The sequence below is a fragment of the Macrotis lagotis genome, chromosome 5, assembly GCF_037893015.1.
Source record: "Macrotis lagotis isolate mMagLag1 chromosome 5, bilby.v1.9.chrom.fasta, whole genome shotgun sequence".
In the NCBI taxonomy this organism is placed as follows: domain Eukaryota; kingdom Metazoa; phylum Chordata; class Mammalia; order Peramelemorphia; family Peramelidae; genus Macrotis; species Macrotis lagotis.
In genome coordinates this window covers 316,597-329,443 of record NC_133662.1, presented here as the reverse complement: position 1 = coordinate 329,443, position 12,847 = coordinate 316,597, and the positions used below count along the sequence as shown (strand labels likewise).

General features: G+C 38.2%; 1 long non-coding RNA gene across 1 annotated transcript; it reads right to left on the bottom strand.

Annotated features, from left to right (window-relative positions):
• Nucleotides 1-437: 437 nt before the first annotated feature.
• Nucleotides 438-12,466, bottom strand: LOC141489580 (uncharacterized). The gene is made up of 3 exons (XR_012468942.1): nt 11,331-12,466; nt 10,889-11,076; nt 438-1,177 (listed from the first exon to the last, which is right to left on the bottom strand). It is a non-coding gene; the product is annotated as an uncharacterized LOC141489580 (long non-coding RNA).
• Between the last annotated feature and the right edge of the window lie 381 nt (nt 12,467-12,847).

Below are 12,847 nucleotides of genomic sequence, written 5' to 3'. Positions count from 1 at the left end.
AAAATTTTGAATTCCAAATTTTCTCTCTTCTTCACTCACCTCCTCCCTCTCCGAAATAGTAAGCAATTCAATTTGGATTATATATGCCTAATTCATTTTAAAAAATAAATTTCATTAATATATTTTCATATTGCCCAAATGTCCCACTATCTCTTGTTTCTTGGAGAATCATACAATATAGCAAAGATTTTTTTTTTGAAGTTACTTTCTTTTTTTATTATTTTATTTGTTTTCAATTGCATACAATAGTAGTTGCTACCTATAATTTTTTGTAAGGTTTTGAATCATATCTTTGAGGATAAAATAAAATATTAGAGATAGCAAAATTATGTAGTAAGACACTTTAAAAATTTTTTTATTTGTTTACTTATTTAATAAAAGAAAAGTTTTATTTATTTTTAGTTTTACAATATTTCCCCTAATCTTGCTTCCCTGCCCCCACCCCTGCACAGTAGGCAGTCGGTTAGTCTTTACATTGTTTCCATGGTATACATTGATCTAAGATGAATGTGTTGAGAGAGCAATCATATCCTTAAGGAAGAAAAATAAAGTATGAGAGATAGCAAAATTACATTATAAGATAACAGGTTTGTTTTTTGTTAAATTAAAGGTAATAGTCTTTGATCTTTGTTCAAACTCCACAATTCTTTCTCTGGATACAGATGGTATTCTCCATTGCAGATACACCAAAATTGTCCACTTGTTTCACTATTGGTATGAGCAAATGCATTAAGGTTGATCATCACCCCCATGTTGCTGTTAGGGTGTACAATGTTCTTTGGTTCTGCTCATCTTGCTCAGCATCAGCTCATGCAAATCCTTCCAGGCTTCCCTGAATTCCCATCCCTCCTGGTTTCTAATAGAACAATAGTGTTCCATCACATACATATACCACAGTTTGTTAAGCCATTCCCCAATTGATGAACATTGACTCAGTTTCCAATTCCCCACCACCACAAACAGGGCTGCTATGTATAAGACACTTTAAAAAAAATTGAAGGCAATGGACTTTGGTCTTCATTTAAACTCCACAGTTCTTTCTCTGGATACAGATGGTATTCTCTGTCGCAGGCACTCTAAAACTGTCCCTGATTATTGCATTAATGGAATGAGCAAGTCCATTAAGGTTGATCATCACCTCAGTGTTGCTGTTACAGTGTACAATGTTCTTCTGGTTCTAGCAAAGATTTAAAAAAAAAAGAGGAAAAAGAAAAATCAATCAATATATTGAAAAAACTGATACTATATGCTATGGCTTCTCATCTTTTCCCTTAATTAATTTTAAAAAAAATTTTATTGTAAATTTAGCAATCATCAACAAACATTTCAATAAACCTGGAATAAAAAAACAAGAATTATAAATAAAAGACATTTTATTATGTTTGATTTGCTTTCTAAGTACACAGTAAATTTAACAAAGTGTAGCAAAATGCAACACCCTCCCTCCCATTGTGAGGTATGCTTCTCTTCTGAACTTTTTTTTATTTTTAAAATGTTTTCTCATAAATTCATTTTCTCCAAGCCATCTTCTTCTTAGTCTATGCCATCCTTTTCTTCTCTTTGGCCTTTATATCCCTCAAAAAATAGACAAATACTTTCAGTGCTTATTTAGGGAGAAGTCTGTGCTGAACAACAGACTGGTTACTCTATTCAGATAACAGTTTGTCCCTTATGCTAAGCTTGCCAAGGGGTGGATTCAGAGAAAGGTAGATAATACTGAGTAACAAGCCCTGTAACATGACTTTCTGGAAAGGCTCCCATCTTCACAGAACTAGACCCATGCAAAATGATAGAGTAGGAGGAGATATGGCCCCAGGTCCTTTTTTCTATGCCTAGAGCCATCCAGGCTCTTGCTTACTAGTTATGTGACTTTGAGGAAGTTACTTTTTGACCATGGGCCTCCATTTTCTTAATTATAAAATGAAAAAGAATGATTTTCCAAGGCTATCCCAAGGGTATGAGTGTCAGAGTTCACAAATGCTAAGCACTTTGCAAATTTCAAAATGCTGTACAAATGTTGGCTGTCACCATTATTATTATTATTATCATTATCATTATTATTATTATTATCATTATTATTACCATTATTGTTAGGTCCAAAGTCTTAGTCTAGGGGTGGCTAGGTGGTGCAGTGGACAGAGAACCAGCCTTGGAGTCAGGAGTACCTGGGTTCAAATCTGAACTCAGACACTTAATAATTACCTAGCTGTGTGGCCTTGGGCAAACCACTTAACCCCATTGCCTTGAAAAATCTAAAAAAAAAAATGTGAATTGTTCAAAGTCTTAGTCTACATGGCTAAACCCCAAGATAGAATTTTACTCTTCCAGTAAGTAAGAAGCATTTTTTGCAGAAGGTGGGATAAGAAGATGGAAAGATCTAAATATTATCACTTAAACCATTCTGTTCTGTTGGCATCTTTATATCCATGCCTACCTCTACTATTCCTCAGGCTCTTGGAACTATCAAGGAGAGGGGGCTTCCTTATACCTGATCCCTCCTTAGTTGGGATTTCAAGGTTAGCTAAGGAGTGCAATGAACTGGCCCTGGAAACAGGAGAACCTGAATTCAAATCTAGTCTCAGACACTTAGCCCTTGGCAAGTCACTTAACCATCTCCAAAAAAAAGTGTAATTTCTTCTTTAAAGCTAAGTAACAACATGAAGAGATTGAGTGTCCTTCATTATCAAAGGAGATCATGACATGTCCTGTCTGTGAACTGAACTTGAGTGAAGGGGGTGCTTGTGCTAAGTCAATGGCCTTCCTTTTTTTTCTCCAGAACCATCTGGGTTCAGTGACCAGATATGAATCAGGATGACTAGAGTTAGATGCCAGGCAATAGGGTAAAGTGACTTGCCCAGGGTCACATAGATAGCAAATATCTGAGGCCATATTTGAATTCAGGTCCTCCTGATTTCCCAGCCAGAACTCTATCCACTGTGCCATCTAACAGTTCCTAAATAATAAAGTGATATTATAGTGGAAATAGTACTACATTTGGCTTGGGTTCCTTCCATTTAATATCTCTATGTTCTTAGAAAGTCACTTAAACCCTCTGGGAAACAGTTGAGTTTCCTCAACTGAAAAATGGGAGGTTGGAGTGTAAAGTCTTTAAGGTTCATCCTGGCTCTGAATTTGTGATCTAAACCTCTTTATGTTAGTCATTTGCATACTGGGATCAGATTTGGAGAGGAGCAAAGAAGACTAGATTGTCTTTGGATATTTGGGCAAATTCTTATATGACCTCATACTCAGGGAGTACCAAAACCCCCCACTAAAGTAAGGGTGTCTACTTATTAGAAAATGTCTAAATAAGTGATGAAATAGGAATATAATGGAATAATATTTCAACAAAAGAAATAACAAGATGGATAATTCACTGAAAACAAGACTGAACTTCTAATTAACCATTGATATTCTTCAGATAAGTTGTATATCTGTGGTAAGTCATTTAATACCACATTTTCTGAAGAATTAAAGTGTGGTCAAATGGTTAGAGAGGGTCAGGAAGGCCCAAGTCCAAATTTCACCTCCAACACATACTAGCTTAGCTTAGTGGAGGGAAGGAAATGAATATTTACTTAGTACTTGTTGCTTTTAGACAAATATCTCATTTGATCCTCACAACAATCCTGCAACATATTCATTTTATAGTTTAGGAAAGACAGAATATGAACTCAGATCTTCCTGATTCCAGGTTCAGTATTCTCTTGACTATACTGTAGTTGCCTCTTAGGAGATATGTGACCATAAGCAAATCCCTTACCTCCTTGGTGCCCCCAGGTAACAATTTAAGACTTTATGTGAGTGGAGAAGTTACCCCTCTACATCTCTGCAGGGAGTTTCCAAACCCAGAGTTTCCTACACTTAATGAAATCAGATGTCTAGAACAAAAAAAAAGTGCTATGTGGTCCAAAAAATTGCTAGATCCAAGATGAGTAAATGCGCAAAGTTCCTTTACAATCCATTCATTTGTAGATCCCTGTACCTAGGCCAGCTAAGTGGAGCAGTGGATTAGAGCATTGAGCTTGGAGCCAGGAAGACTCATCTTCCTGAGGTCAAATTTGACCTCAGACATTTAGTAGTTGTGTGATCTTGGGCAAATAACTTAACCTGTTTACCTCAGTTTCCTCATCTGTAAAATGAGCTGGAGAAGGAAATGGCAAATGACTTCAATATCTGCCTCACAAAAAAGAGTCAGACACAGCTGAAAAGACTGAACATAATCTGTACCACCCTGACATTCAGGTGATATTCAAGAGTTTTCATCAATGGGGCACAGGATTAGAAATTCTTACATGTATTTAGTCCAAATGAATTTTTTATTACTAACAAAGAGGAAGTTCCATCTGTGAACCCTCCAAAAGTCCCTTTTTAATCCTGATTCTAGGTTTGTATCACTGATAATAGCACTGAGTTTCAATTTTAGCTGTTTCATGAAAAAAAAATCTTTTATAGAATCAGGTGAACCCAAAGATTCTCATTGTTTGACCATAGAAACAGAAATTTTTGCTTATCAGGTGCTAGATAATGAGGGGGGTTTGGTTTGGTTTGGTCTGATTCTGTTTGTTTGTTTGTTTTGCTAGGGAGTACCAAAACCCCCCACTAAAGTAAGGGTGTCTACTTATTAGAAAATGTCTAAATAAGTGATGAAATATGAATATAATGGAATAATATTTCAACAAAAGAAATAACAAGATGGATAGTTTCAATGAAACCTGGGAATTCCTCTATACACTGATGCAGAATAAACTGAGCATAAATAGGAAATATATATATATATATATATATATATGTAATACAATGATTTAGCATCAAAATCAAAATCTTTGAAAGATTTGAGAACTTTGATCAATGAACCAACCTTAGTTTGAGAGGATTGATGGAGAATGAAGTACATTAACCCATTTCCTGACATAGTGGTGATGGATTCAAGATGCAGAATAAGATACATATTTTCAGGTACAGCCAATGAGGGAATTTTATTTTGCTCAACTATGCATATTTGTTAAAAAGGGTTTTTGAAAGTTGAAATTAGAAATCACCAAAGGTTATTTTCTCTTTGGCTGCTTTTCTGGTAGGGCAGCTAGGTGCCAAAGTGGATGGAGCACTGGTCTTGGAGTCAGAAGGATAGAATTTGAATCCAGCCTTAGATACCTGACTCAGACTGGTTGGGCAACCTTGGGCAAGTCACTTCTCCCTAATTGCCTTGCATTCAGGGCCATCTCCAGTAGTCTTGATTCATATCTGGCCACTGGACCCTGATGACTCTGGAAGAGAAAGTGAGGTTGGTGACTTAGCACAGCACCCCCTCACTCAAATCCAATTCACATACTTATCATAGCATCACCTCCTCTGATGTCATGGACTTCTTTGAGAATAAAGGACAAATGTTATTATTTTCTGGTATATCCTCTGTCTCTTCTGGAAGATTCGTTTCATGTTCCTGTTATTACTTCTCATCATCTTTTCACCCTCCCTAATTTTTAACTTATTCAGTCCTTCTTAAAATGAAATGGTCCCTATAAGAGAGAAAAAAAAAAATTTAAAATTGTGAAAAATCCTATTCTTGCACTGCCATCTTCTGTCCATTGAGGAAACTGCACCTCTACCAACACGTCATAGGATCTTAAAATCATACTATCATAGATTTAAGCTAAAAGAACTCATCAGACCTGGGTTCAAAAGTCAGTTTATTACTTCCCATCTGTTATCTTGGACAAACAACTTCCTAGACCTCAATTTCTTCATCCACTAACTCCCAATGACTTTTGTTGTGTTATTGTTATTGTTGTTTTGGTTTTTATTACAAGGCAATGGGGTTAATTGGCTTGCCCAAGGCCACACAGCTAGGTAATTATTAAGTGTCTGAGGTCGAATTTGAACTCAGGTCTCCTGACTTCAGGGCTGGTGCTCTATTCACTGCACCACCTAGCTGCCCCCAGCAATCAGCTTGTCTAATCTTTTTTTTTTTTTTCACACAAGAGGTTCTTAATATTTATTGAATTGACTTGAATGGACCACACTTTGATCTTCTCATTGATTTCCTTTAACTCTTTGGCAGGCAACCTGGGGCAAGATCAAATTTAACAAATATATAATAAGAAATTAGCCTAAGTCACCTGCACTAAGATAAGCTACAAAGGACAGGTGAGTCACCCAACCAGGGGAAGAGATACAGATGATTTTCACCCTTCACTATCTTAAAGGATAAGAACTTGTTGGAGTTTTAATGTGTCTTCTCCAAATACCTTTATCAGGCATGAAAGTATCTTTGACTGAATCAAAGAATTGATTTCTAAACCAAATTAGGTTTCAATGGTAAACAAGATGCACTGATCCCTTTATCAGGTGTGAACTCTTCCTTAATTGAGATTAGAATGCAAAAACATGATGGACAAGAGAATCAGGTACACTCCTTGAATTGTCCAGTCTTGGATTGGCCAGTTCAATGATAAGAGCCTTCCAATTTGTAGTGCCTAATTTTGTGAGTTGGAGCCCTAAGATCCCTGAAAGAGCATTCCATTTGGGTGGAGGAGAAGGAACTTTCCCTCCTCCTATATCATGAGAAATATTAAAGCAAAGAGACAAGTCAAAGATAAATGGATGAAGAAAAGACAGTCAATCAAGGAAGGAGTTAGCTTCAGGAAGCTTGACCCTCTTTGGCAGATAGCAGCTGATAGCTTTGGACTATGGAAAGACTTACAAGTTCTGAAGTAATAAAAGTTATGATTAATCTTTTGCTGTATACCTACACATTTACCTCACTACCATCATGCAGTTCCTATGGACACTGTGCATAATTGTGAGAAAGTGTACCAACCCCAAGTTTTAGGGGGAACAATTTGTACCAATTCTTTTAGCTATATCATTTTAGTAATGCATTTGCTAAATTAAGTCTACTGGCTGATTTTTGATGAGAAAGATACTGATGGGGTCTTAGGAGCTACATTATTAGAAGTCTAACACTATACAGTTGTCTTTTGAACAGTAGCAGCTACTGTCTGGGCATCTAACCCAATACATGTGTTGGATGCTGGAGAATACCCCAGAAAGAGTAACACAAGGTGCTGGCAAAAAACTCTGAAAAAAAACTAAGGAAGGAACCTCACTAACACAGGAGAGAGATGTATACTAGGGGAGGCACCTTGAAAAAGTAGCATCAGAGTTGAAGGCAAGCAGGACTTACTAGATTGACATGGTTGGGGTAGGAGGAATAAGGGAAGGAGTGAATAAAGACTGAGATAGGACAGAGCAAAATAAGAATAGAATGAATAGGTATCTAGTTTGACTGGAACATAGAATATGGGCTGGTTAGGGTAAGACTGAGCAGGTATTTTATTTTTTTAATTTTATTAATTTTTTTTGTTTTCCAATTAAATACAATAGTTTTTACCTATCATTTTGAATCTTTGAATTTTACAATCTTTCCCCCACACTCTCTTTCTCCCCCCACCTCCCCACAGAAGGCAGTCTGATAATCTTTACATTGTTTCCATGCTATACATTGATTGACATTGAATGTGTTGAGAGAGGAATCATATCCTTGAGGAGAAAATAAAATATTAAAGATAGCAAAATTATGTAGTACATAAGACACTTTTTTGTTTGTTTTTTTTTTTGCTTTTGCAAGGCAATGGGGTTAAGTGGCTTACCCAAAGCCATACAGCTAGGTAATTATTAAGTTCTGAGACCAGATTCAAACTCAGGTTCTCCTGACTCCAGGGCTAGTGCTTTATCCACTGTGCCACTTAGCTGTCCCCCATAAGACACTTTTAAAAAAATTGAAGGTAATAGACTTTGGACTTCATTTAAACTCCACAGTTTTTTTCTCTGGATACAGATAGTATCCTTTATACTTTAAAATTGTGTCTGATTAAAAATAATAATAAAAAAAACTAAAATTGTGCCTGATTGTTTCATTGATGGAATGAACAAGTCCATTAACGTTTATCATCAACACCATGTTGCTATTAGGGTGTATAATGTTCTTCTGGTTCTGCTCATCTTGCTCAGCATCAGTTCATGCAAGTCCTTCCAGGCTTCTCTGAAAACCTATCCCTTGGTTTCTAATAGAATAATAGTGTTCTATAACATACATATACCACAGTTTGTTCAGCCATTCCCCAATTGATGGACATTCACTCAATTTCCAATTCTTTGCCACCACAAACAGGGCTACTATGAATATTTTTGTACACGTGATGTTTTTACCCTTTTTCATGATCTCTTTGGGGTATATACCCAATAATGGTATTGGACAGTTATTTTGGATTCAGATTGTGGAGGACCTTGCTTTTGGGGATTTTACTTTTTTGGGGTAGGCAATGGGGTCTCATGGAAGGTTTTTGAATAAAAGAATGACATAGAGCCATGAATGGAGTACTCAGTCAATAATTCTCAGGAATGGATCGAAAGGGGATGAATTGGAAAGAGGAAGACCAGGTAAGACACTATTATAATAATACAATAGGCAAGAAGAAATGAGGACCTGAACCAGGATGGTTACAATACTAGAGGAAAGGAGGGGATGACTAGTAGAGATGTAGTGCAAGGGGGAAAAAATAACCCGAACAAACCAGGAGCCAGTAACTGATTGGATGAGTTAGGGAAGTAGGACTGGGGTCCATCTGTTCTATGTTGTTTACCTCTGTCCTTAACATTTTTAGACAGAGTAATGTCAAGTTAAAATTAATATCACAAATCTTCTTGAAGAAGAAAAGGGGGAAATGTCACAAAAAAAAGATTTTAAATGGACAATAAGGATAGCCAAAGAGTGGACTAGGAGCAGAAGAAACCCTCCTTCTTCCCTTGATAATTGTGGGATGTTATGGGATCAGTGAATGGATCTAAAACCTTTATTCATTCCTTCTGAAGTATCACATTTTTTTCTTTTTTCTTTCTTTCTTTCTTTTTTTTTTTTGAAGTATCTAATTTTGGAGCTAGAGCCTTAAGTGGAGGAAAAAACAATTCCCTAAAAGAGAATCACATTTGAGATAGAGGAGAGGGATTTTCTCCTCCCATACTATGGGAGATACTGGAACAAAGACACTCACCAAGCATAGATGAATGCAACAAAGACAGTTATCTAAAGAAGGAGTGAGCTTTAGGGAGCTTGACCCCTCATGGGAGATAGCAGCTGCTGGCTTTGAACCAGAGAAATTGGAGACGCAGTATCACTTCAGTAACTTCTTATGCTCAAGATGAAGGGTAAAAATCACTTGTGTGTATCTGCCTCTGCTTTCTATTAGTTTTCTAACTCCTTTTGAGCATGACTTTTGTCTCACCTTTCTTTGTAGCCTATCCTAATCAATCCTTTGTTCAAAAATCTTCAAGGCATATCCCATTTTGTTTTTGTTCAGCCATGTCTAACTTTTTGTAACTCTATTTGGTTTGGTTTTGGGTTTTTTTTGGCAGAGATATTAGAGTGGTCTGACATTTCTTTCTCCAGTTCATTTTACAGATGAGGCAAACAGGGTGAAGTGATTTGTCCAGGGTCATACAGCTAGTTAAGTGGCTGAGACTAGATTTGAACTCAGAAAAACTAGTCTTCATGATTCCAGGTCTGTCACTCTATCCATGGCAGTTGGCTGCACATATCTCATTGTTTAATCAAAAAACAGTATGGGTATAAACTTTATGTTCTGTTTTTGTTTTTTAGCTGTTGCTCTTAGCAATGGCTAAGATTGACCAGTGAGTGTACAAATGGTGAAAAGATCATTGACTTTGGAGATAAGAGGGCCTGGATTCAAATCCTATTTCTTTTTTTTTTTAGATTTTTTTGCAAGGCAATGGCTTGCCCAAGTCCACACAGCTAGGTAATTATTAAGTGTCTGAGGCCGGATTTGAACTCAGGTACTCCTGACTCCAGGGCTGGTGCTCTATCCACTGCACCACCTAGCTGCCCCCTCAAATCCTTTTTCTGACATGCCCTCTCTGGCCTCAGTTTCCTCATTTGTTGAATGAAGGAGTTGAACTAGGTTACTTCTAGCTCCTTTGAAGCTTCCCCTTCCCTATCCTTTCCAACCAGAAGGACCCAGGTCCACTTACCCACAGGAACATTGTCTGAAAGCTTGGTTGGTGTCATTGGGATCAGACTCTTGCTGTAGTTAGGAAGAGTTGTCTGGTTGAATGAGGTTGGTGTGGGATTCCACACCAAGGCAGGGGAACAACTTTCCATTGATCTAATTCCACTCTAATTTCTCCCTTTTTTCTATTTTTAAGCAGGAACCAACTAAGGAAGGAAAACTTTGGTAATCTATCCAATACAATTCTTCCAGTAAAGGTGTCTTCCAGTTTTTGTTTTTGTTTTTCTTAGGTTTTTGCAAGGCAAATGGGTTAAGTGGCTTGCCCAAGGCCACATAACTAGGTAATTATTAAGTGTCTGAGACTGGATTTGAACCCAGGTACTCCTGACTCCAGGGCCAGTGCTTTATCCAATGTGCCACCTAGCTGCCCCTATCTTCCAGTTCTTAAGAAAGAAATCTAGGCCCTGCTTTTGGAGAGAGTTTAGAGAAAGGAACCCTCACATCCTCGGAGAACCTGAGACCCAAGAAGAGAAGAGTCAGAATTAGAGCTGGGAATGGAATTTCTCTGAGACTTGCAAGGCCTGAGATCCATAACCACAAGCCCTTATAGGAGCCAGAATTCCTGGTGGTCTCCCATTTTCTGGACCCATGCCACAGTCTCAGCTGATGATCCTGACAACCCATATCATTCTTTAGAGAGGAAAGTGGCTATCCTGAAGAGTACTTGGCTCTACTTTTCATCCTTCTCACTTCAAAATGTCTCAGGGTCTTTCTCCCATTCTCTTTTCTTCCCCTCTTGCTTGAAGAAGAGGTGGCTCTCCCTAGAGCCAAGGTCCCCCTAGTTCTTAGGACTTTGTCCTTACCTATTTCCTCTGGTTTCATTAATTATTCCCATTCTCTTATCTTCCATCTCCCTCTCTGTCTTGGTTCATTTCAGTCCACCTGCACATACTCAGAGATGTCTTCTCAAATCTCATCATAATTGTAGAGCTCAGTGCCTGGCTACAACAAGTAGTAGATTCCACATAAATATAGTAGGCTCTCCCCAACCCTAAAACAAAAATAGAAACACACAAATCAAAACAAAATTCAACAACAAAAACAAACAAAAAATATCTTTAAATTTTTTTCCTTGACACTACAACCCCACTCAGGCTACCATCTCATTTCTTTTTTTCCCTTTGAACACCAAAACCTTTTTTTCCTAATCACTTATTCCACAGCTCACTCTCAATCTGTCTTTTATCTCCATCTTTGTACTAAAATCACTCTCTAAAACAAACAACAACAAAAAATATCAATTACCTTTTGAGAGCCAAAAGTCCAATGGTCTTCTCTCAGTCATTATCCCTGGGTGATCCTTTATACCATTGACAAGATCATTTAAGAGGTCCACATGGTGTCTTGGAGAGATTGACAGATGTAAAGTCAGGAAGACATGGGTTCAAATCCTGCCTCTGAGGCTTAGTAGCAGCATGAACAAGTCACTTAATCTCTCTAGGCCTCACTTTGCTCATCTGTAAAGTGACAGGGTGGATGCTGCCCTTGAAAGTCTCTTCTAACTTTAAATCTGTTATGATTCTCTCCTCCAAGTGAACTCCATGGGTCTGAGCAGAATTTCTGATTTGGAACAGGTCTCAAAGGCTGTTGACCAAGAATTCCAGCCTTAACAGGTGGTCATCCAGCCTCTGCTCATCCATCTATGAATGGGAACCCACCATCTCCTGAGCAGCCTTGATCAGTAAGAAGTCTTTTCTCTGTTTCAGATCTAAATCTGCTTCTCTTTAATTTCCATACATTGTCCCTTGTTCTTCCTTTGGAGCCAAGAAAACAAAAAGATTTCCCTCTTCTGCAGAGTAACCTTTCAAATATGTGAAAGCTTCTATCATGTCACCCCAAATCTTATCTCCACATTAAACACTGTGTTGAAAACAACACTCTCTTTGTTCTCTGCTGAATTAACTTATATAAGTCATCATAGTGATTACCATATGTAGCTTGGTAGGTGCAATGGCATGGAGCACCAGCCCTGAAGTCAGGAGGACCTGAGTTCAAATCTGATCTTAGATACTCGACACTTACCAGTTGTGTGACCTTGGGCAAGTCACTTAACCCTTATTGCTTCATATTCGGGGTCATCTCCAGTCATCCTCATTCATGTCTAGTCATTGGACTCAAATGGCTACACAGGAGAAAGTGGGTCTGTTGACTTAGCACAGCACCCCCCCACTCAAATCCAATGTATATGTTTGTCATGGTATCACCTCCCTGATGACATTTATTTTCTATTTGAGAATAAAGGACAAACAACAACAACCATGTCCCAGGCATTAGGCTAAGCACTTTACAATTATCTCATTTGATCCTCACAACCCCAAGAGGCAGATATTATTATTAACGTCATGTTACAGATAAGGAAACTGAGGCAAATGGGCACTTAGTGTCTAAGGCTAAGTTTGAACTCAGCTTCCCCACTTCCTGCCGCCCTCCTGTATCCCATCCCCTCCCTCTCCCCCAGCCACAGATGCTCTCTGGGACTTCATCATGTTCTCTAGGAACTCATCAGCCTACAAAATCACATCCACTTTGAAAGTCATACTTGCCTAATATGCCCCTGGGGCCCCTCCCTTCCTAAGACTGGAGAGAGCAGAAGGTGGACATGGAGAGCTCCTCCCAGAGCCTTCATCCCAGAAAGATGCCCAAGGCATCTGGTTCCACCTGGTTGTGCCCCTCTGGGCTTCCTTTATGCTTTTTCCCTCACCCTGTTACCTTCTTTACAAGCTTCACTTCATAGTCTGTCTTCCTCCACTGAAGCTATGAGG